This window comes from Chiroxiphia lanceolata, chromosome 1 (genome assembly GCF_009829145.1).
Source record: "Chiroxiphia lanceolata isolate bChiLan1 chromosome 1, bChiLan1.pri, whole genome shotgun sequence".
Taxonomy (NCBI): Eukaryota; Metazoa; Chordata; class Aves; order Passeriformes; family Pipridae; genus Chiroxiphia; species Chiroxiphia lanceolata.
This window is the reverse complement of record NC_045637.1, coordinates 71567182-71588163: the sequence shown is the minus strand read 5'-3', so window position 1 is coordinate 71588163 and position 20982 is coordinate 71567182. Positions and strand designations below refer to the sequence as shown.

The following is a 20982-nucleotide window of genomic DNA, read 5'->3' as shown; positions in this document are numbered from 1 at the left end:
AGCAAAAGCAATAGGAACATCACAGAATTAGAAAAACATGACATCTGGGAGGAAAAAAAGAAAAAACAGAATTAACTGGAGCTCAGCCAAAAGAAGCAAAAGTAAGGGTCATGATGAAATCTTCTAAATCTGTGAAAGCCTGTTGCAAAGAAAGAGAAAATAATCTGTTCTCTGTGCCCACCACTTTCAGAAGAAGAAACAGAAAAGTTTAAAAAGTAAGTATTTAGGAAAACATTACTGGGTGGAGCGGCAGGGAGGGCACAGAGAAAAGAGAAGCACCAAATCAAAATTGCTAAAATGGGGAAAAAAACCAGCGAGTCAACAGAGTACACAGATTTTCCCCTAATCACTTTCACCAAGCTCCCATCAAAAACTGTATACTCCAAAAACAACTATACTCCAGCTTTTCATTGACTAGTTGACCTCTGTAAAGTCTCCTCTCCAGATCTAGGACTGTGCTACAAGAAAAACAATCTCAACAGATACATTGTCTCCTCTCTTTCGTCAAAGGACAGTACTCAAAATGAGAGTACTTGCTTACCAACTGTAACCTTCTGTGCCAAAATGTCTTAAAAAAAACTCCACCAAACAAACAACTTAAAACCTTAGGTGTTAAAATAGCTTAAGAAGGCTAACCCATCTACTTGCTTTTGTTGATACAAGAATCCAGCTATGTCCTAACACTACAAACAAACAGGTACCTTACAAAAGAGAGGCACATTGCAAATGCCTTCAATGCTAGAAATTTTGCTCTCCAGTCTCATTCTGGGGGACGAATAGCAGGAACATCACTTTGACTATAATGTCTTGAGTATTTTTAAATGCTTAGCCACAATCAGCAAACTGTGGATGAAGATCTTCTGGTTTCACTGCCTGTCAGGTTTTCAAAGGGTACATGGTATAGAGAAATTTCTTCTTCCACAAGGTCATGGAAGATGATAATCTATACATGGTCATCCCAGTACAATTAACTGGAGTCGGGTCTGTAAAGCACAATCTTATCATTCTGCAGCTTGGCATTAACACTTATTCAGTAGCAAGCATCTCTAGAAGTATGGATGGGGTGGGGGTGGAACCTGGGGAAAAACCCAACAAAACTTCAATCCCATCAATTTTTTTTAGCTCGTGGACTGTGAGCACTGAGCTATAGCCACCAGTGTATTCCAAACTGCATTTGCATTTGTTCTCACTATGCAAAACGTATGGGATTATCTATAGGAAATGAACTCTGATTAGAAATAACTGCAAGCACTATCATCTTATCCAGCCAATAAGATGCAGTCCCCCTCCCCTGCAGTTTGGTCTCCACCATTTGCATCAATGGAAGTAGCTGGGGACAGACGCTTCACAAATCTCCCAAATCCAGTACTCCTGGGTACAAGACTTATTTTAGCCTTTAACCATCCAACTGGAAGATATTTAAGCATGCCACAGAGGCTTAAGGGAGGCTTTGAAATTTCATTTGCTTTATATTGTGCAGTGTCAAAAAGACAGTAATTTGTCATATTTTCTTGAGTATCCCTGAGTGAGATGCTGATGCAGAGATAAATATTTATAAGGCTAGTTCAGGCAGGTTTCCTTAAATCTGACTAGATCTAACTTCTTGTTTTAAGAAGTAGGAATTATATGTAAATATCACAGCAAATGAGGATATAAGAGTTAAGATCAAGTTTTTGTGCATGGGAGGGACTTTCTCTGGATTTACAGGATTAGCACCAGTGCCCATTCCTCCCTATCAGGAATGACCCTCTGCTCTCCACTTTGCATCTTTACAACTGCCGATACTGGGATCTTGGAGCATGATGCTGCCAGCCCACAAAAGCAAAGCACCAGTTGCTCCTAAAGAGTGACGGGGCTGGGACATAAAAGAAAGGAAAATAAATTGGTTTTCAAAAGTAAAATCAATAGGTCTAGGTATTTGAAGTCAAGAACGGTGAACAAGCATTGCCATTTCAGCTGTACCACTGTTTGTATTCAGAGCAGAAATGTTTTTGCTCAGGTGCCTCACCATGTGGTTATCCCCGGAATCCTTGGTTGGCTGAACGGCCACCAGACCACAGGACAAGGCACATAAACATCTACTCAAAATTGACACTTATGGTCTAGAGTAGGACTGAAGTCAGGCAAAGTTTTAGATGCAGATTAGCTACCTGTATCACAAGTGGGATGTTTACTATGCATTGTGGTATAAATACTTGTTCTCTCCCAATTTTTTTCTTAACAATTCCTTCACCTTTGGCGAGACAATCATCATCTCTGAGAATTTAACTTCCACGAGCTGGGACATGGAAGCAAACACAGAGTGATACAACCATCACACAGGCAAAACACCAAAAAATATACAGCCACCAAAAACTGCAGGCTTTTCTCATACAGGTGCCTGACAGCAGCTCCAAGAAAGTGTTAGTATTACTCGGAAAAGATAATCACATCAGTAATCACTTTCAGAGCCATGATTTAGCCATGCTTTGAGACAAGACATTCCCATCACATCATTTTCACCTGAGATGGGTGGGGATACAGCCTACTTTGCCTTTTCACACTAGAAAGACATACATGACTATGGAAATCAATTTGATTCCTTCTCCTCTCACACTGCTGACAAGTTGGTGCACTGGGAGGGGGAAAAAAACCGCAAAAGATCAAGTTGATGAAAAAGTTGAGCTGTATCAATACTGCCCTTCTTTGTGCCTTCTCAGTTCTCACCATGTCTCCTAAACTCTCTTCTTTAAAGCGTCTTCCCCTCTCCCCTCCCACTGCTACAAAACACACATATGAGCAGAGAGGTCACTTGGAAACTGTCAATCAAATCTTCAAAACCAGATTGGAATGGTTTTCTTTTACAGTGTGTATCTCAATAAAGAAAACAAACATTTTTAGTTGGCATTCATTTACATTCTTTGTTCAATTTTAGATCTTTAGTCTGTATTCAGTTTTTCCTCCCTAATAATGGGATGACTAGATTCTTTCTTATAGGATGGAAAAGGGCAGAAGACATTGCAGTGTTCCCTCGTGGAAGATGACACAGTAATTCAAAGCTGTATAGGTCAGGTCAGCTTTAGGATACAGCTACTTTGGACTGCTCTGCTTTGGTTTATACAATCCTGTTACTTCTTCATTGACCAGACAAATCTTTAGGAAGATTACTGTCATGCTACATCTTCAACGATAAAATAACACATTTGCAATCCAGGCTGCACTTAAAGCAACAAGGTTGTAAAATAAAAGTGTCAGAAAGTCATTAAGATTCATTTAAGCTACCAAGAATATGTGTTTAATTTTAAACTGCTAATGAATTTCAGAGATAGCATCTCAGGTAAAAGTCACTTTTAATACAATCCTTTGAGTCCATTGGTTTTCTAGGGACCTCATTTGACATAACTCATGATACATGTCAGGTCTCATGAGTTACTCTGTTACAGCAGTACATTTAAAAGGATCCCGGACCGCAGGAAGACTTAACCTGAAGCTCTCTCCTCCAAGCCCCTCAGCTCCCCACACAGCCACAGCTAAGGTTCCACACTACCACCCAGCAGCCCCCCCGCCGCAGCCCAGCTTGGAACAATGTTTCCTATTGCATACTCCAACAGGACCTAGCCCTTCATACACCCACATTGCTGAATTTCAATTGAAGCCATCCAGATGATGCCCTAAGCCTGACCTGCAGAAGGACATTTGACGCCCTGACCATGAGAAGCAACACGTTCTTCCCTTCATCTTTTCCCCTCATCTTCCCACAGCACGTAAACAGTCAGCTTTATGTATGGATCAGTCATAAGACCTTTACCAACCTTCAGCATATTGCTAAACTATGTCAATGCTCAACAAGAATCCTTCAATATCCATACAGTATTCCAGAAAAGTATGGTTTTACAATCCTATTTTGCATAGACATCACCCATCCTCGAGAGAGAAATGGGATATTTGGGTGTCTGGGATGGGAGAAAGCATGACCACAGGGCTGCTGGGAACAGAATGTGATACTGCAGGTAGGTAGCCCTGGCTGCAGGGTAGGAGGAGGAGCAGAGAAAGACACTTTGGGAACCTCTGGGCTTTCAACCCAGTAAGCCGGGATTTCAAAAAGAGCTCACACACAAAGGACACACTTCCTTGCTTGGCTTTACAGAGTTATAACTGCAGAATTAGAGGACACTGGCAGGAAGAGGTGTCTAAGGCTGGTTACTGGATGAAAGCATCATTGCCCACAGAATGCAACAATTTATGGCTCTAACATAGGTTTAGGCAAAAATTCACTCTGACCACACAGCTTGAACTGTAGTCAAACATTGACTTTAGACAAGCCACAGTTGCACATAGGAAAAAAGATTCAGTCCCAAGACATTTAAAAAAAAATAAATAAAGCAATTGATTTTAAAAACTACCCATCACATGAATGCTTCTCTGGCTGGATGAATCTCCTCTGAATCACTGCCAAAGTCAGCACAGATATGACATGGCTGAAGGCAAGTGTACAAGCTGGCCAGATATCCTGAGAAGAGGAAGAAACTTGGTATTTGTATACAACCACATTAAAAGTAATTTTATGGGTACACTTTGTCATTCATTACTTCCTTCACCTCAATAGCCCCAAATCCTACAGCTATGCAACCAAAGCCTTATGAGTAGCATTTGTTATAAAACCCAAACTTCATTCAGCAGTTGTATAGAGTGCTCAAAGTAAAACAGAGTATGGGGAGAACATGTAACACATATTTTGTCACTCTCCAAATGACCTTGCAAAAGACAGAAACTGTTTTCAGATGGAGGCAAGTCCCTGTAATGAAGGTTGAGAAAAGATCTCTTCCTCTATCCATCCAGGAGTCCATCTATAACAGAGTTGGTACCCAGCCAGAAAGACTGAGCCAGTCATTTAACTCAACTATTTTTGTGCTAAAATTATGGAAACAGCTATTCAGATATGTTTCTAAAGAGAAACCCCAGTCCCTGCTCTGCAATCCAGAATCCAAGAACCCAAACCCTAGATCTTCCCAAACGCTGTTTGGTAAAATGAAGAAAATCCATTACATGTCACCTTGCCATCAAAATTAGTCCACATTTACCACAGTCAAGAATAATAACTGAAATTACTGAACTTTGGTTTTCAGTCTGTGGGGTGGTTGGGGTTTTTTTCAGGCTAAAGCGTACTAGCTTTAGCAAGGCTGAGAAATTTGCACTCTGAGGCAGCCCCTGAAGGGTCCCAGGAGTGCACGGGCAAGATCTGCCCCACAGCCACTAAGACCATTTCCTAGCAGGCACAAGAGAAGTCATCTCTAATGCTTTTATTTGACTTTGGTTACAGAAACCCCTCTTGGTCAGAGCAAGGTGGCTGAACCAGCTTACAGGTAGCTGTGGGATCCTGAGACTGGAAACATGAGCCATTCCAGGAAAAAACACATTTCATCTGGTAACTGGTCTGAAACAAGTATGTTTTACCACTACATTTCAGAGCAAGTCAACCCAGTCTCTGGTGTTTGAATGGCTATTACTCTTGATATTTTTCATAATATGAATAATGATGGATTTATTACCAGTTAGTTCCTCAGTTGCTCTGTTTTACGATGATCATATAAGATACAGCTAAACATACCTTACATAATCTTCTGAAACTGAAGGTGCTATTTTTACCTTTTTTAAATGTACAAGAGCAATAGTGACATTTTTATTATGGCTGAGTTGCTCAATAAAAAACCCCACCTAGCACTAACATATTTCATATTCCTTTTAAGAAAACAACCCAACAACAGAAGTCTATTTTATTTAAAAAAAAAAAAAAGGGGGGAAATTTAAAGACACAAGTAAAGACAACATCTCTTAGAACCACTGTTCAGGGCAACACACAGATCAGACACAAGGTTAACCCTCACACATGGTAGAAAAATTCCTGTCAGCCCTTCAATAGGTAAACCTTGCAAATACAGGCAAGCTCTGGAGACCCTCTGCAAAGCCAGGTCTAAGTCATTAGCTTGTTTGCTTACATAGCTCCATAAAATTTTTTGGAATTCATAGAGAAAAATAACCTTTGTTGGATTGCCAGAAAAATTAGAAGGCTTCCCTGGCCAAGCTGGCTCAGCAGTTTGCTATCACTGAAAAGAGATGGGACCTATTCTTCTCTTTCCCATTTCTTTTTCTTCCTTTCCCTGTAAGGGCACCTCACCTCATCTGCCTCACTGCATGCTTCCAAGAACTGATTCCATCCTTTAACCCAAAAGAAAACCAATCCCAGAAAAGACAAGTACGTGTGACAGCTTTCCTACCTAGTTATGGAGTTAGGCATGCACATAGGTAGTGAACAACCTATAGGTAAGAGACCCAAATGTTCTAACAAAAACAACATCATCTTTTGGCAGCAGTGGGCTTTTAGCATGACCCACACCCCTTGAGAAATGATGACCTGCCTCTCTCCCAGGGGAAAAGTTTCTTCACCTCTTCACACTGTAGATTTTTCATTTAAAAAAAAAAAAAAATTAAAAAAAAATTAGCATTTCAACACTCAAAGAGGAAAAAGTGACTTGCATCTCTGATGGCTGCACACACACTGTCTCCCTGAAACTCTATTGAGCATTGCCAAATTGACCTGGAAGGCAATTTCACATCACACCTATAGACATGTCACCTTAGTTAACGTGCATTTTAAATGAGACCCCTGTAAAATAAACCTTGTAAACAAGAGCTGGACTGTTGGACATGAAGGACCCAAGAACTTCTCAGAGATGAATACAAGCAAAACAAAGTCAGGCTGTTACAGCACAGGATTCCTTCATTCAAGTTTTCAAAATTGTCCATTTTCCAAACACCGTGAGAACCTGCACCCTGGGAAGAAGAGTTTAACCATTTCCGAGTAAACCAGGACAAATTATACATTTACCAAAATTAGCTAAGAATAAGACTAGCAAGACATCTTGCAATGCTCTTCTCCTACTGGAGGCTGTATCGGTACTATTTTCCAAAGGACACTGGGGAGGAAGTTATCCTCCAACAACAACTCAACTAGGTGTTGCAAGTGTTATCACACACCTAAACTCATCCTGTCGTGCACAGCATCATCTGCAACAGCCTTTGCAATGCTTCTCTGACTTTTCATTTGTTAACAGTGCAATACTCCTTTGCTAGCAAGGAACTCCACAGAGATTCTTCCTGACCTTTTTTGGCATCGGATCTAGAAAAAATAATGCATACCGAACACAAAACAAGTCTGAGTACACACCAGAGACGTCAGTAACCCAAATAGCATTTGCTCTCCACTCCTACAGCTAATCTCATAGTCTCCTTGCTCAATTCTCATGAAGCATTTTAGAAAATAAACCCAATGCTTCTTCTAAAACCTTTCAAATGTTAAATGTGGTGAGTGTGTAATGTTATAACAGCCTACCAGTTAAGGATATCAAAAGCATCAGTTTATGAAAATTGGGTATAATCTGACATTCTATCCTGATCATTCCTAGAGCATTATAATGGGCTATTTTGATTGCTTTCCCCTCACAGGGCTGTCCTGGTGTCAGCTGAGATACAGTTAATTTTCTTTCTAGTAGTTGGTACACTTCCATGTTTTGGATTTAGGATGAGAGCTATGTTAACACACTGGTGTTTTGGTTGTTCCTGAGGAGTGCTCACATCAAGTCAAGGACTCTTCAGTTTCTCACCCCACCAGCAAGGAGGTTGGAGGTGCACGAGAGGCTGGGAGGGGACACAGCCAGGACAGCCAACCCAAACTGGCCAAAGGGATATTCCTTACTATATGGTGTCATGCTGAACAAAAAACTGGGGAGATTTGGCTGGGGGGCAGTGGCTCCTGCTTGGGACTGGTTGGGCATCAGTCAGCAGGTAGAGAGCCTCTACATTGTTCATCACTTGTTTGTAGTCTTTTTTAGTTATTATTATTTTACCTTCCTTTTCTGTTCTATTGCACTGTGTATCTCAACCCAGGAGTTTTACCTTCTTTCCAATTCTCTTCCCCATCCCACTGGGGGAAGCGAGTGAACTGTGTGGTGTTTAGCTGCCTGACAGGTTAAATCACAAGGGCCTTCGTTATAATCATCATTTAGAAACTAAAGCTAGGTGTGCAATAGCCAGGGAGGAGGAGAAAAAAAACCCAACAAAACAAACAAAACCCCAACAATGAACCAACCAACTGATCAGGAAAAAAACACTACCACCAAACCCACTTTTGGCCTCAACTGTTCGGACTTCAGATTTCCTGGAATTAAATATTTCATAACAAAACAGGAGATGACAATGTTATAGCTAGTGAGCTTTTTCATGAACTGTTTAAAATGCATGCATTCTCCATCTAGAGCGTAGATGCTGGTGGTAAATCTCCCTCTAGCCTAAGATTTAGAAGCAAGCAGTACTTTGTCCTCACAATTATGCTGCACAGATATGTTTCTCTTGGAAATTGTTTACTACATCTCTTGCTGTGACTATGTACAGTAACTGGAACATCATAGTTAGAGTTGGACAGGAAAAAGAAAAGCAAACTGACCCACCAAGAAAGCATCTGACAGCACTTGAGCCATTGTTCTGCACAGTATCAAGGCTTGAATTCTGACATAATCCCCTGACATCTTGGATGATGTCAGCACAATCAGCTATTAGAATGAAGAGTGATCATCCACAAGACATTAATTCAGGAAGAATCAATGGCCTTGCAATACATATTTCTCCCTTAACATCTCATAAATGGACTTCAATACATTTGAGCCAGAAGGGAAAGCAGGCCTTTTAAGAAAGCTTGTGATATTTTTGTCTTGTGGCAAAGCCTTCTGAATTTTTAGTTTTCCAGCTCCTTGAAGTTTAATTCCACACTTGTGCTTCGATATAATAAAAGCTCCTCGTTCCTTTCCAAGGATGCTCAGAGCTTTAACAGTACACTAAGCAAGACCAACCCACAGATTTTACCTTCCCCCAGTCCTTCTCACCCCCTCTCTCAATTCCCATTTAAGGAGAGAAAACATTCTCCTATCTGAATCCATACCTAGTAGTTTGGCAGAGATGAACATCATGGAAAAGAAGGAAAGAAGAAAGGGGGGAGGAAAAAAAAGAAAAAAATCCCTTCCCTATTTTTATTTCAGATTTGAAAACTTCTGCTCTAATACTTTCTATTATACAACTATCTTCTGCTATCATCCTCCATTAAAATCAATTATCTGAGAAAATTCTTCTAGCAGATTTTTCTCTGGAAAATGATCCAAATCCTTGCTGCCAGTTAGTTTTGACATCTAAAGCACTTTACAAACATATGAATCATGCATAGACACAGAGTCCAGTTGCAACTTCCTGACCAAAAATATGTTTGTGTCAAATCAGAATTACAGAACCACAGCTCATTCGTGAAAGATTTGGGTGATATTTTACAGATTCCTTTCCTCATGGTTTCAAAACTTAAATTGCACCTGAAGATGACCTAGAAATAAAGTTAATCAAAGGAAAAAAATAACTTCTGAAAACTTACTCTATGTTACAAACCAACAATATGAGCTGCAGCCACTTGATCAAGCCGTCAGAAAGGCAGAATTTAGATCCTGGCCAATGAAAGAAGCTTCTAAGTGTTCATCAAGTGCTAATCTCCATCATGAAAAGAATCTACAGACTTAGAGATTCTCCCTCCTTATTGATTTTCTCACCAGGGATGCATAATGGAAGAATGATACTGGTCTCATGAAGTATTATCCAACCTTATTTATCTGCAGTCCTCAGCAGCCACAGGCTCAGCTTGAATGCAGATGGCTCAGTTTCTCCAATTTCTCTGTTGCCACAAATTCTGCATCAGTAAGTGTGAAGAGAGCACAAGGACCACCACACTCCGAAGTTTACTGTGTGAACAAATGTAGAAATCCCCACTGCTGCTCAGCAGGAGAGCTCCTTCCCACTGGGCTATAGGTTTATTCCAACAGGATGGCATGGTATTTCCTCTATGGTTTGCCTGCCAGGAAAGTAATTTCGTATTTTTGTCCTGTTGTGAGCTAGTAGAAGCTGGCATTGATGGAGGCTGGGAAGAATCAGAGGCTGGTTTGCTAGTGGTTTAACCAAACATGTGTTTACAATCACCCCATTCATCATGCCCTGTCTATGCAAAACTGTCTTTTTTTGGAATTTCCCCATGCTCCTTGGGTTTGGCTTCCAAAAAAGTTGAAACAGACTCACTAAGAAATACATTGTTTGAATATCATGGCTAGAGCAACAGAACTGTTGCTCAGTTGAAACAGTAATGATTAAAATGGTTAACATTGTAATCATTAATGAAACTGTTGCACATTAAGATCAACATGGCTGCTCAACTTGTTGCTGTTGGCCTAAGGATGACAGCCCAACAGCAAGAGGGTAAGATAATGGGAAAACCTCTTGCAGTCTTCTCCTGGAGTCCAACAAAAGAATACAACAGAAATAGGACACTGTTTCTTTCTCAGATGCTCTACAGCTTCTGCCCACAAGAAGAGAATGCAGAGATGGTCATGGTGTTCCCAAAAAGTTCATCTAGGGCACTTATCACCTCTGTATCCAAGGATCATGACTATCACCATAAGGCCAAAGCTCTTTTCAGAAACATACCGCACAGTATAATTAAGACTTGCAACTCCCCTCACCCTCTCCCCAGTTCTCACTTCAGGGAAGAATAAACAGAGTCTGTCCCATCTTTGTGTGGTAAAGGGAGAATTTCTCTCTGCTGATCCTTTCTCCAAAAAGAGGTCAAATTATTCTAGCAAAGAAGCCTTATCCCATCATACCTGAACCAACATAATCTCCAAGACAGCAGTCTTCAAAGCTGCAAAGAGCTCCAAAAGAGACATTTCACTTCTCTCAGTATCAACAAGGTAGACTTTCATGCCATATGCCTAGATTATGCAAGTTTTAGCCTAGCAATCTACAAGTTTGGTACAACCTGTAATTTTACTTCATATTACGCATCAGAGAACTACACATTTTTCTCTCTGTTTTACTCTCTCCAAAGTTGATACCCAGGGGTACAATGACCTACCAAAGGGTTCTGAAAGGCTTCAGCAAGAAAAAGGTCCCTCACACTAATTTATAATAGTAGTTACATGCTGTATTATCCATGCTACTGGAAGTCTCCTGCTCTGCTAAAGAGATCATCCACTTTAAAACAACTGATCTTCATGACAGACAGCTTTTGCTGTAGCCATTCAGGAGTCGTAATCGGCATTCCCCATGGGTTAACTAATTGGGATGCAATTAGCAAGTTTCATTAAAAGCTCTCTTGACTTGTAAATAAGCATTAGTGTTGGGCTTTGAAGAACCCACATTATTCATCCTGACTATATTTTTGTTCAATCCACACCTGAGTCTCTGGTCTTTGCCTACAAAGGGTGTTTGTCAAGTAAAAATCCAAGCAGCCATATAGCTGCCACCACCTTCTAACGGAAGACGACTCGCCCAGTGCTCAAAACCTCATGGTTCCATGACTCACTCCTCACCATTAAACAGAAACCCCTGGTCTTCTCTGATATAGAGACTAGGAAAGACAGAACTGTTCACAAGGACACTACTCTAAAGTAGGGCATGAACTCGCCTTCAGTCTTGACAACCATGTCCATCTGCTCTGCATGAAGTGGTCCCTCTGCAACTTATGGAAGACCCTAGGAAAGCAAAGAGGGAGCTAAGTTTTCAGGCAATGGGTGCACATTAGTGTGAATGTGAAGATCTCTTTAAACAGTTTCAGGATAACCTGTCACTGATGATGACTCACTTCTTGAATCCTTCGATATTCAGGGTTCTTATGCACATTTTAAGTCCAAAAGCTGCTAGAAACCACAAACCCCACCACTTTCAGATGAAAATGTACCTGTATGAAAAATGTAGTGCCTATATGTCTCTCTTATATCAGGTACCCACTGAAGAGACAGTATCCACAGGAATAAAGCATAGGGACTGTAGAATAAGGGACTGTAGAATATATCCAACCAAATCTTATAGTCAGGCTATTCTGGTTGTTTAATCACTGAAGAGATTAACAGTCTGTTTGCAGACAGTATGCCTCATACTGATCAACAGTTTTCTTTAATGCTGCACTCATAGTGGAATCTGGCTTCCTAGGACATTACTCTCCACATCCACAATGCAACAGAGGAGCATACTGAGTTTAAGTGGGAAATGCTGTCCAAAAAGATCATCCAATTCAACAGATGGCACGAGAATAAGAAAGACCTGGCACAGGACTAGTTCAGAAGCACACAGCTCAACATGTATAAAGAGAAGTCAGTGAGGTGACATCTGTTTACTTCATAATATTATGTTTCACAACAACCACTGGTTTGGGAGAAAAAGTGGTAGGAAACAAGACTACTTTGCCACATCCAAGTTTAGACTGAAAAGTGCTCTCCTGACCAGCAGGCAGTGCAAGGTTAGCAAACCTGTAAATAAAGTTCAATGCTAATAAAAGGACACCTTGGCAACCTCATTCCTTGCAATTCTTAAAAAGACTGGGGGTTTCAACTTTTTGGTAAGGGATCACCATTCCTAGATTTCCCTGGGTAAAGAGTCATAACTGGTATATTTTGGACATGGCCAGGAGCAGGTCCAGTTTCCAAGAAAAACAATCCGAACTTCTTAGCCTGCTTTCATACAGGAGGCTTATGCAATCACGCTGTAGCCAAGCCAGTTGGCAAGCTGCATGCAAGCTTGACAGAGGCAGAGGTCTCAAGAGTTATCTTCCTTGTTTGTGAAAACACTGGGCCAGGTGGGCAAATGTAAGAAACGCTACACTGTGAACTGGCATCAATACTCTCGTAATTGAGATAAATCCAAAGAAAAGCAGGCTTCCTTAGTCTTAGTTTGGACAAAAATGTTGGCTTAAAGTAAAGAAAAGCTTTTCTCTTGACCCCATTAATAAAGTTCACCCAGAGGTTTAGAGTAAAAAGGCCAGCAGAAAATAGTAAGGGTTTTGCACCACAGTGTTTGCTGCAACCAGTGAGATTTTTACTCGAGCAAATACTTAAGTGCATCCTAAAAATGTCTACCACTGGACATCAAAAGGTAACCCCTTCATCTACTCCCCCACTCCTGATTTCAGTGGTCTGAAGAAGCACCTGAGTGCATTTCCCACACACAGATACACACTTCCTGAGACAGGGCTCAACTGGTATAAGAAAAAGTTTTATCTAGAAATCTAGCCTCATTTAGCACGATCACCTCTACAAGCAGATATAGAGAGGCATGGCAAAAGGGAGGAGAGGAGTAACAACATGGTCCCACCTAGTGTGACACTACCCGGGAGCCCCTCAGCTTGCCTGCTGCCACCGCTATGCACGCCCAGAGAAGCTGATGGTGCCTCACAGTCTAGATGGACATCTGTTCGTTCGGGGCTGTCAGAAAACAAATTCCCAGTGCAACACTCCCGTACTGCTGGCAGAAGCAGCGCATGACCCAGCTATGCCTCTCCTCTGCCAGCTGGGAACTCCCTGCCTTGGAAGGATACCTTTGCCAGAAAGATCCAGATACTTTTTTGCCCATTTACACCCCAAGCACAGATGAGAACATGACCAAAAACTTCTAAAAAACCCTTGTGACAATTCTTGCTGGAGTTATTTAAGTGCTCACAAGACAGAGGGTTGCAAAAACTTGATTTTTTCACAGAGTGCATAGTATACACTTTAGCAAAACTGAAATGCAGAGATCCATTTTGCATTTAGGCAGTGCTTTTGGACTACCTAATAAAAAACACAGGAATATGCTACTGAAATCCAGGTGTGGCTGTATCCGAGGATGAAAGCCAATTCACACAGTGCTCAGGGAGGGGACAGTTTGATTAACAAAACCAAGGAAAACCATGGAAGTACCACAAGATCTTTAATATGTAGCCAGGGCAAACAAGACCTACTTTAAGAACAAATAAAGTCCAAGTGAAGAAAATAAATCAGACTATAACATGGTAAAATGACCACTGGAGGCAAGCGTCAGGGTCTGCTGCTCTGTCAGTTTACTGTTTGCAGTAAGGCTACCAAACAGTACTCTTCAGGCTTTGCTGTTTGCTCTATATTGTGCTGAATTTTAAAGAGTTTGGTTTTGGAGGAAAAAAAAACCAAGCAGCCTTGATATTAACATACACCTGTACAAAGATAGCCAGAAGAATACAGCTCCGGAACAGCTCTCCTTCTTATGCTGCACTGAGAGGTTAAGCCCTGAAGGAAGACTAACACAGCAATGGCAAGTGCATCCTGCTTACCTTCTGTACCCTGCTTCAGTTCCAAAATGATCATGAAGCACAGGCAAAGCTCCTATTTAAAGTTTCAAGCATATTTCCTTTTTTTATGTCTAGTCTCTAGTCTCCATGCGTTTATGGTGGGCTTTTTTAACCTATCCTCATAACTCACTCCTTTTAAATCTAGGATTAGCCTTGTTGCCCTTCTCCATACCTTTTCGAGAGCTTTAAGCACAACTACTAGTCTCTAAATGCAGGAATAGATGGAGTTGGACTGTTAATGTATCCTTGCAACCTTTATGAGGCAGAACAATTTCAACTGTCCCTTAGAAGCGTCCCTTGAGGTGGTAGATACCCACATCCCTCCTATCCTGCTTGCTCTTGCTTTCCCCCAAACCCAAATTCATTCTGCTTTACCGAAGGGAAAAGCAAACCACATTCTTCGGGTCTGTTTTAGAAAACCTGATCAATGCTGCTTTGACATACCAGCAACACATGTTCCCATTTCAACAAATGGGAACATTTCAGGCAGACCACCACTTCAGATGGAGTGGGGCTCCTGGCTGCTGAATCAGCACTTTCCATCCTGCTGGCAATACAGAGTCATGCGATGCTTCAAAGGAAAGCGGGGGAAAAGGGGGGAAAGGGTGGGAGGGGGCCCTGGCACTTAAGCAACAGAAGCGGGCAAGAGGATTGAGCAGGAGTTCATCTGCCAAACCAATTAACTGCAAACTGTTCTTATAACGATGCCACAGTTTCAGCCCCAGCTTGCAGTACCACAGTTATACAATGAGAGAGCCATGCGTGCACGGCTCTCCCCGGCGGGGAGCTGGGGCAGGAGCAGCTCCGCACTCCCCGCTATTGCGGGGCTCCTGGGCTAGCGCGGGGCTCTGGGCAGGGCCGGGGTTCCGCGGCGGGCAGGGCCGCTCTCCCGCAGGCACACGGCCGCCCGGAGCGGTCGCACATCCCCGCCGCGGATGAGCAGTGAGGTGGCAGCACTCCGGGATGGCATTTCTGCGAACTGCCCATCCGCCAGCACTCCCGCAAACCCCGAACGGAGCGGGGGAAACACCGGGGACTTTCGGTGGCGGCAGCAGCACCGCCAACAGTTGGCGGGGCAGGACCTCACTCTCCTCCAGTGCGGAGCGACGGAACAGCCCGGCTCCCGGCACCGCCGGGGCGAGGCGCGCAGCAGGCGAGCAAACAAAACGCGGCAAAGAAGCCCCAAACCGAGGGAAAGGGCCGCTCCCCCGAGCCCCGCGGCAGCCGGCCGTCCCCCGTCCGGGCCCGGGGACGGCGGGTAGTGCGCCGGGGGCGCTCCCCGCGAGCATGATGGGGGGGGGGGGGGGGGGGGCGGCTCGCCGGTGGCCCCAGGAAAAGGAAGTTTGCTCTCCTCCTCCTCCTCCCACCGGCCTCCGCCACCGAGGAGCCGGCGAGCCCTCACCCACCTCGGCCCGACCCCCCCCCCCCCCAATCCCCTGCTGCGGCTCCCCAGGGGCAGCCGCTGCCCCCCTGCGCGCCCCGCACCGCCCCCCGGCCCCTTACCTGCTGGGCGGGCGGCCAGCACCGACCCTGCCGGGCGCCGCGCACCCGCCGAGCCCGGGGCGGGCGCGGGGGGTCAGGGGAAGGAAGGGTCGTGTGAGGCGGCGGGGACGGGAGCACGGGCGGGGAGGGGGGATCCTCCGAGCGGCGGGGCGGAGTGGGACACGGGCGGGGGGAGGGCAAGCTCTAGGAGCCACGCGCCTCAAGAACAACAGCAACAAAAGAAAAAAAATTACAATTTTAGAAAAAAAATTAAAAATAAAACAAAAAAGAATTGCAATTAAACAAACCGGGAGGGGGGGGGGGGAAGAAAAAAAAAAAAAGGAAAAAAAAAAGAAAAAAAAAAAGCAAAACACACCCAAAGCGGACGCGGACGTTCGCGCCTCCGCAAGGCGTCCCCGGACTGCGGGAAGAGGTCTGCGGAGAAAACTTCTGCCTGCCCGCTGCCGCCGCCGATCCCGGTGCTAACGACGCCCCGCCACCGCCGCGCTCTCGCCTCGCGCCCAGCTGACTCCCGGTGCCGCCCCGCCCCGCTCCCGCCCCATTCCCGCCCCGCTCCCGCCCCAATCCCGCCCCCGCCGCACGCAGCCGCAGCCCCGGTCCGCGCCCCGCCGCGGGCAGGAGGCGGCCGGGAGCGCCGGCGGCGCCGGCGGGCGGTGTGGGGATGGCGTCCCCCCCCGTCGCCACTCTCCGCCGTTCCGGTGCGAACGGGGCTGGGGGCGGCAGGTCGCGGGACCATGGCGGGTCTCCTGCCCTCCAACAAAAGCTCACCCGCAGGTAGCATCGGCTCGTGCTTTTGTTGGGAAGGGCTGATTTTCTTTAAAGTAAAACTAACAGAGCATCTGCAAATGGAAGGCATTTGTGCGTGGACTTTTTCTTTAACCTTACCTGCCCCGTTCTCACATTTTTCCCAAAAAAACTGCGCAGGGAAGGTGCCCCAGCTCCCCTTCCAGACAGCGTGGAGCAGGCGCCCGGCGTGTGCCAACAGTACAGGGGGCTGCTCGGAGCTTCTCTGTACCGCAAAGCGCCCTGGATCCTCAGGCTACTACCAGCACTCCTACAGACTGCTGCTGCGAACTTCTGTGTATTGGGACTTTTGGTATTTCACCCCGGTAGCTCCAAGCCATCCCATTTTGCAAGTAGCGTGCAACTCGGACTGTGGTAAAGCTCTTTCAAGAGAAGCGAAGCTGCTCGCTTCCCGAAGAGCTGCTGTTTTAAAGTGTATAGACTTCTAACATGAGCCGTCACGCTCTGAGAGGAGAATATTCTCTCCACCAGACGTAAAAACACCTCTCATAAGAAAGTGATCAACCCTATAAAAGGAAATCGAGCCTAAGGAGAAGTGGGAGAAATCTATGGGCTTTTCTTCCTAAGACAGATGCATGTACACTAATGGGAGCATTGTGGCTGAGTGCCCGAGCTGAATATATTTTGAAATGTAACATGATACCTTCTTTGCTCTTGCTGTTTCTTCCTCTGTGGCTCTTCTTTACTGAATTTAAAGGAATGCTTTTCTTATCAGCCTGCCCTCCTGGTCCCCGTGTTTCCAGCCCTGCTCTGGTCTTGCTCTGCTCTCACCACTTGCTCTCCCTGTTCAACTCCTCAAATAATCTCTCCAGTTTCCTTGTGTGTGTCACCTCAGCCTCTTGGATGCACGTGCCATTCTCCTGCCTGCTCAGTGCTCATCCTCCTCGTGCCACCAGTCCCCTGACCTCTCCTGGGGACCGCATTTCCCTCGGCCATCTTCACTTGATGCAGTGCTGAGCATTGCTCTTCAGCCTGTCAGCACCACTACGGCCTAGCCTGGCCTGGCCTGGACTATTGGGAGCTTGCTCCACGTGCTGTCTCTTCTCAGCCCCCCTCTCAACCCTCTCTTCCCACTGCCGGGCTGGTCTGCCCTGACTTTCTGTGAGCAGTCATTCACCCTGATCATGCATTTTGTGGGTCCAGCCTCAGAGTGCTGGTGCCTCACCAAGGGAGAAGCTGTCTCCTATCCACGTTACTATCTAGTGGAAAGGTGAAGGCAGGCGGTATCAGATTTCTGTCTGAGATTACTCCAGAGGAGGCACCTACTACCTGCCAGATCCCAGGTGGAAGGACCAGCATGGCTGGCAGCACAGCCCCACATGCTCACATGAGAAGCTTTCTGCACATTTAGGTCAACCTGCCCAGCTTGGGAGGGAACTCCAGAGATCCAGTCCAACCTGGTCCAACTTTTCTTGGGAAAGGGAGCCACGATGACATTGTCTGTCACACTGTCCAATCGCATCTTGAAAGCCTCCAGTGATGGGGACCCCACCCCCTACCTGGGGATGATTTTCCAATGGGTGATTGTTCTAACTGTAAAAAATTTCCTTTTTTACAGTGAATCAAAATCAAGATGAAACCTCTCCTCGTGCAACTTTTACCTGTTGCTGCTTGTCTGCTCCCTGTGTCTCTCTGTGAAGAGAGAATCTCCACCTTTTTTGCAACCATACATGTACTTGTATGATTTGACCAGGGTTTGTGCAACAGATGTCCAGTTTTTGTTGCTTTTGCAGAACCTGCTGTGGCAGGCAAGGCCAAGGACTTCAAGACATGCCTTTTCTATATCCTGTTTCATGCTATTTGCCCCTGCACATTCCTTAGCTCCGTAATGCATCAGTTATACTTTGTTATCTGTAGTATTTCCACCCTAGAATATCAATTTACAGTCGTGTTACAGTGTGTCCTCAAAAAGTGAGAAATTAAAGGAGAGAAGTTATATAACTGGTCTGGTGCTGCAGAGCCAGCCAGCCATGGCCTGGATTGCATTGCAGGGATTCCCGCCTTCCAAAACATCCCCTTCTTCCCCCAAAGTCCTCTTACCTCAACCTGTAAGGCACTTTGCACTTTCAGTCATTTTTGAATCTCAAAACCATAGACCACCTTTATGACAGTGATGCTGTGCATCCAACACTGAATGGAAACAGGAGGGATAAAGCTCAGGTATTTTTGAAGCATCACGCAGGCAACCACCTGGCTGTCTTCCAGTATGCTCTTCCTTTAAGTGTGCTCACTGTTTCTCATATGTAAGACTGCTGATCCATCAGTTAATCATATTGAGTAAGTACCTAAAATTAACTTTTAAAATATTAATGCATGAGAACATATCCGTTTCCCATGTACATTATTTTAAAGGATTACAGTGTGTACACTGAGTGCCATTAATGTTACATTTTGAAGACAGTAAATTGACTTGTATGGAAATCAGAAGAGTTGATGGATTCCTCTAAAAATGCCTTTGACAATGATAAAATGTTCAATTGTATTATTGTTAAGCATATGTCTGTACTTAAATTTCTTTCTAATACATACAAAAATAAGTGACTGCTCAGGTCTTAATAGTATAATATTTTTCATTTTGTGGTGGGTTAAAAAAAACAGATACATATGAGTATTGAAAATACTCCTCTGAAAAATAAAAACATTAGGAAAGATACGTTTAGTTTCCTAGACTACAGCTGTATCATTCAAGACAAGACTGTACTGTTATAAAGTTGTTTATCCAAAATAGCACCGTTAAAACTGTTATACTGGAGAAGTAGCAATGCATCTTTTCAGTGGCAGTGAAGGACATACTTATCTTTTCTCTTAACTAACAAATCTCTGGCAACACCTTACAGTATGCTATATCATGAAAATAACAGCCTAAAATGCCAATATTTTGGCTAAGAAAAATAAAAAGTTTCATTTTCTGCTAGAAAAAACACACAAGAAATAATGTTGGCAATAATATACTCTGACTATGTAAACATTATTCCTGCTCAAGGACAGTCTAAAAAGTAAAAGTAAACATCAGGGCAAAAGCCTTGATGCCTTCAGGACTTTGTGCCCAGGCTAAGTTTGTCCCAGCTCCCTGTTTTCTTCTTTGCAGTGGTTAAGGTTAGGGTTAGAGAAGACAAATTCCCCTGACCCCTGATGGAAGAAGATGGAAGAACCAATGAGACTCCTGGCTGTGCCTGGGGGCATCCAGGGCACTGGGGGAGAAGAGGACAGGGAGTGCAGTTCATTCCTAGCTGGAGAGGGTCTTGCTGCCCCGCAGCTACCAGACTCAGAGCCCATGGTACAATTGGGCTTATGATATCAGTTTATTCTCCAATTTACTACCCTCAAGATATCCATAAAGCCCAGAAAATTCTCTTTTTTTGTCATTTGTACTCCTCAGAAAACTTACATTAATGTAAGTTTCTCGTGTGTTAAGGGTTCAAAACCAGGTCCAAAATATAGGGAGAATATAGACATTCTATGACTATTTAGTATTATGTTTAAGACTCAATACCTAATAATAAATAGCTGTTGGAGTTCAAGTACAGTGGACCTGGTTTTCTTTCCACAGAGATTTGAACTCTGCAGGGTGACTTTTCATTTTGGAACTTAGCCAAAGGACACTAAGCTCTACAATTCAGTTACTTCCAAGAGAGAAAAAGGTAATTTTAAAGTTTTATTAAATAGACTAATGAAAACTGTCTAGTAGATATGACATTTTCTTTAGAAACATTCTTGTATTTCACATATATACTGAGAACAGGCATAATTTTCTTTTCTATTACATTGATTTAGGAAATGAAAATCCAATAGCAGAAGATCTGAAGAGGAGAGAATCTGGCCATTGCTTTCACTCTCAAAGGAACTTTCATGAAAGTATTATATGAAAGTTGGCATTAAGCATGATCTTTAACTAGTAGAATGCACTGATAAAAGAGTTCAGCAATCAAAAAAGGGTCAACATGGTCATTATTACCTAGTAGGTATACAGGCAAAAGTGCTGACCAACCTTTGAAATGATGATAAGTTTCTTTTGTCATGGAGAAAGCTTTTCACCTTAAATAGACAGGAAGTCTTCTAACACAGTAGAATTTTAATAAGGCTTAATCTGCAACAAAATGAACTCAAAATTATTTTTGTTGCTTTTACTATAGATGAAGCAAATGCTTAAAATATTTTTAAAAGCTATTCAGAAAAAAAAAAAAAGGTCTTTTTAACATCAAGATGGGGGGGTGGAGGGGAAATATTCTCGTTCCTTTCTGTCTACATCCTACTTTTCCATTATTTTATCCCTGACACTGTGGTGGAGATTGAAAGCTGGAAGAAGAAAGGAAAGCACTAAGAGAGAAACTAAACAAGTTTGGAAAAACACTCACTAAATATAGCTGTATGAGCCAAAGGATACAGATTGAATTTCAATATTCACCAAAAGACTGAGATTTTCAAAACTTTTCATATTTTCCACCAGTAATTGCTAAAGTCTGTTTTTTTACCTGATTCAG

The 20982-nt window shown here is 43.6% G+C and overlaps 1 protein-coding gene across 1 annotated transcript in view; it reads right to left on the bottom strand.

Annotated features, from left to right (window-relative positions):
* The window catches only part of GRB10 (growth factor receptor bound protein 10), a 144677-nt gene extending 128480 nt beyond the window's left edge, over positions 1-16197 (bottom strand). The window contains 1 exon segment of the mRNA XM_032682743.1: positions 16053-16197. The gene's annotated coding sequence lies outside the window, so the exon portion shown is untranslated.
* Between the last annotated feature and the right edge of the window lie 4785 nt (positions 16198-20982).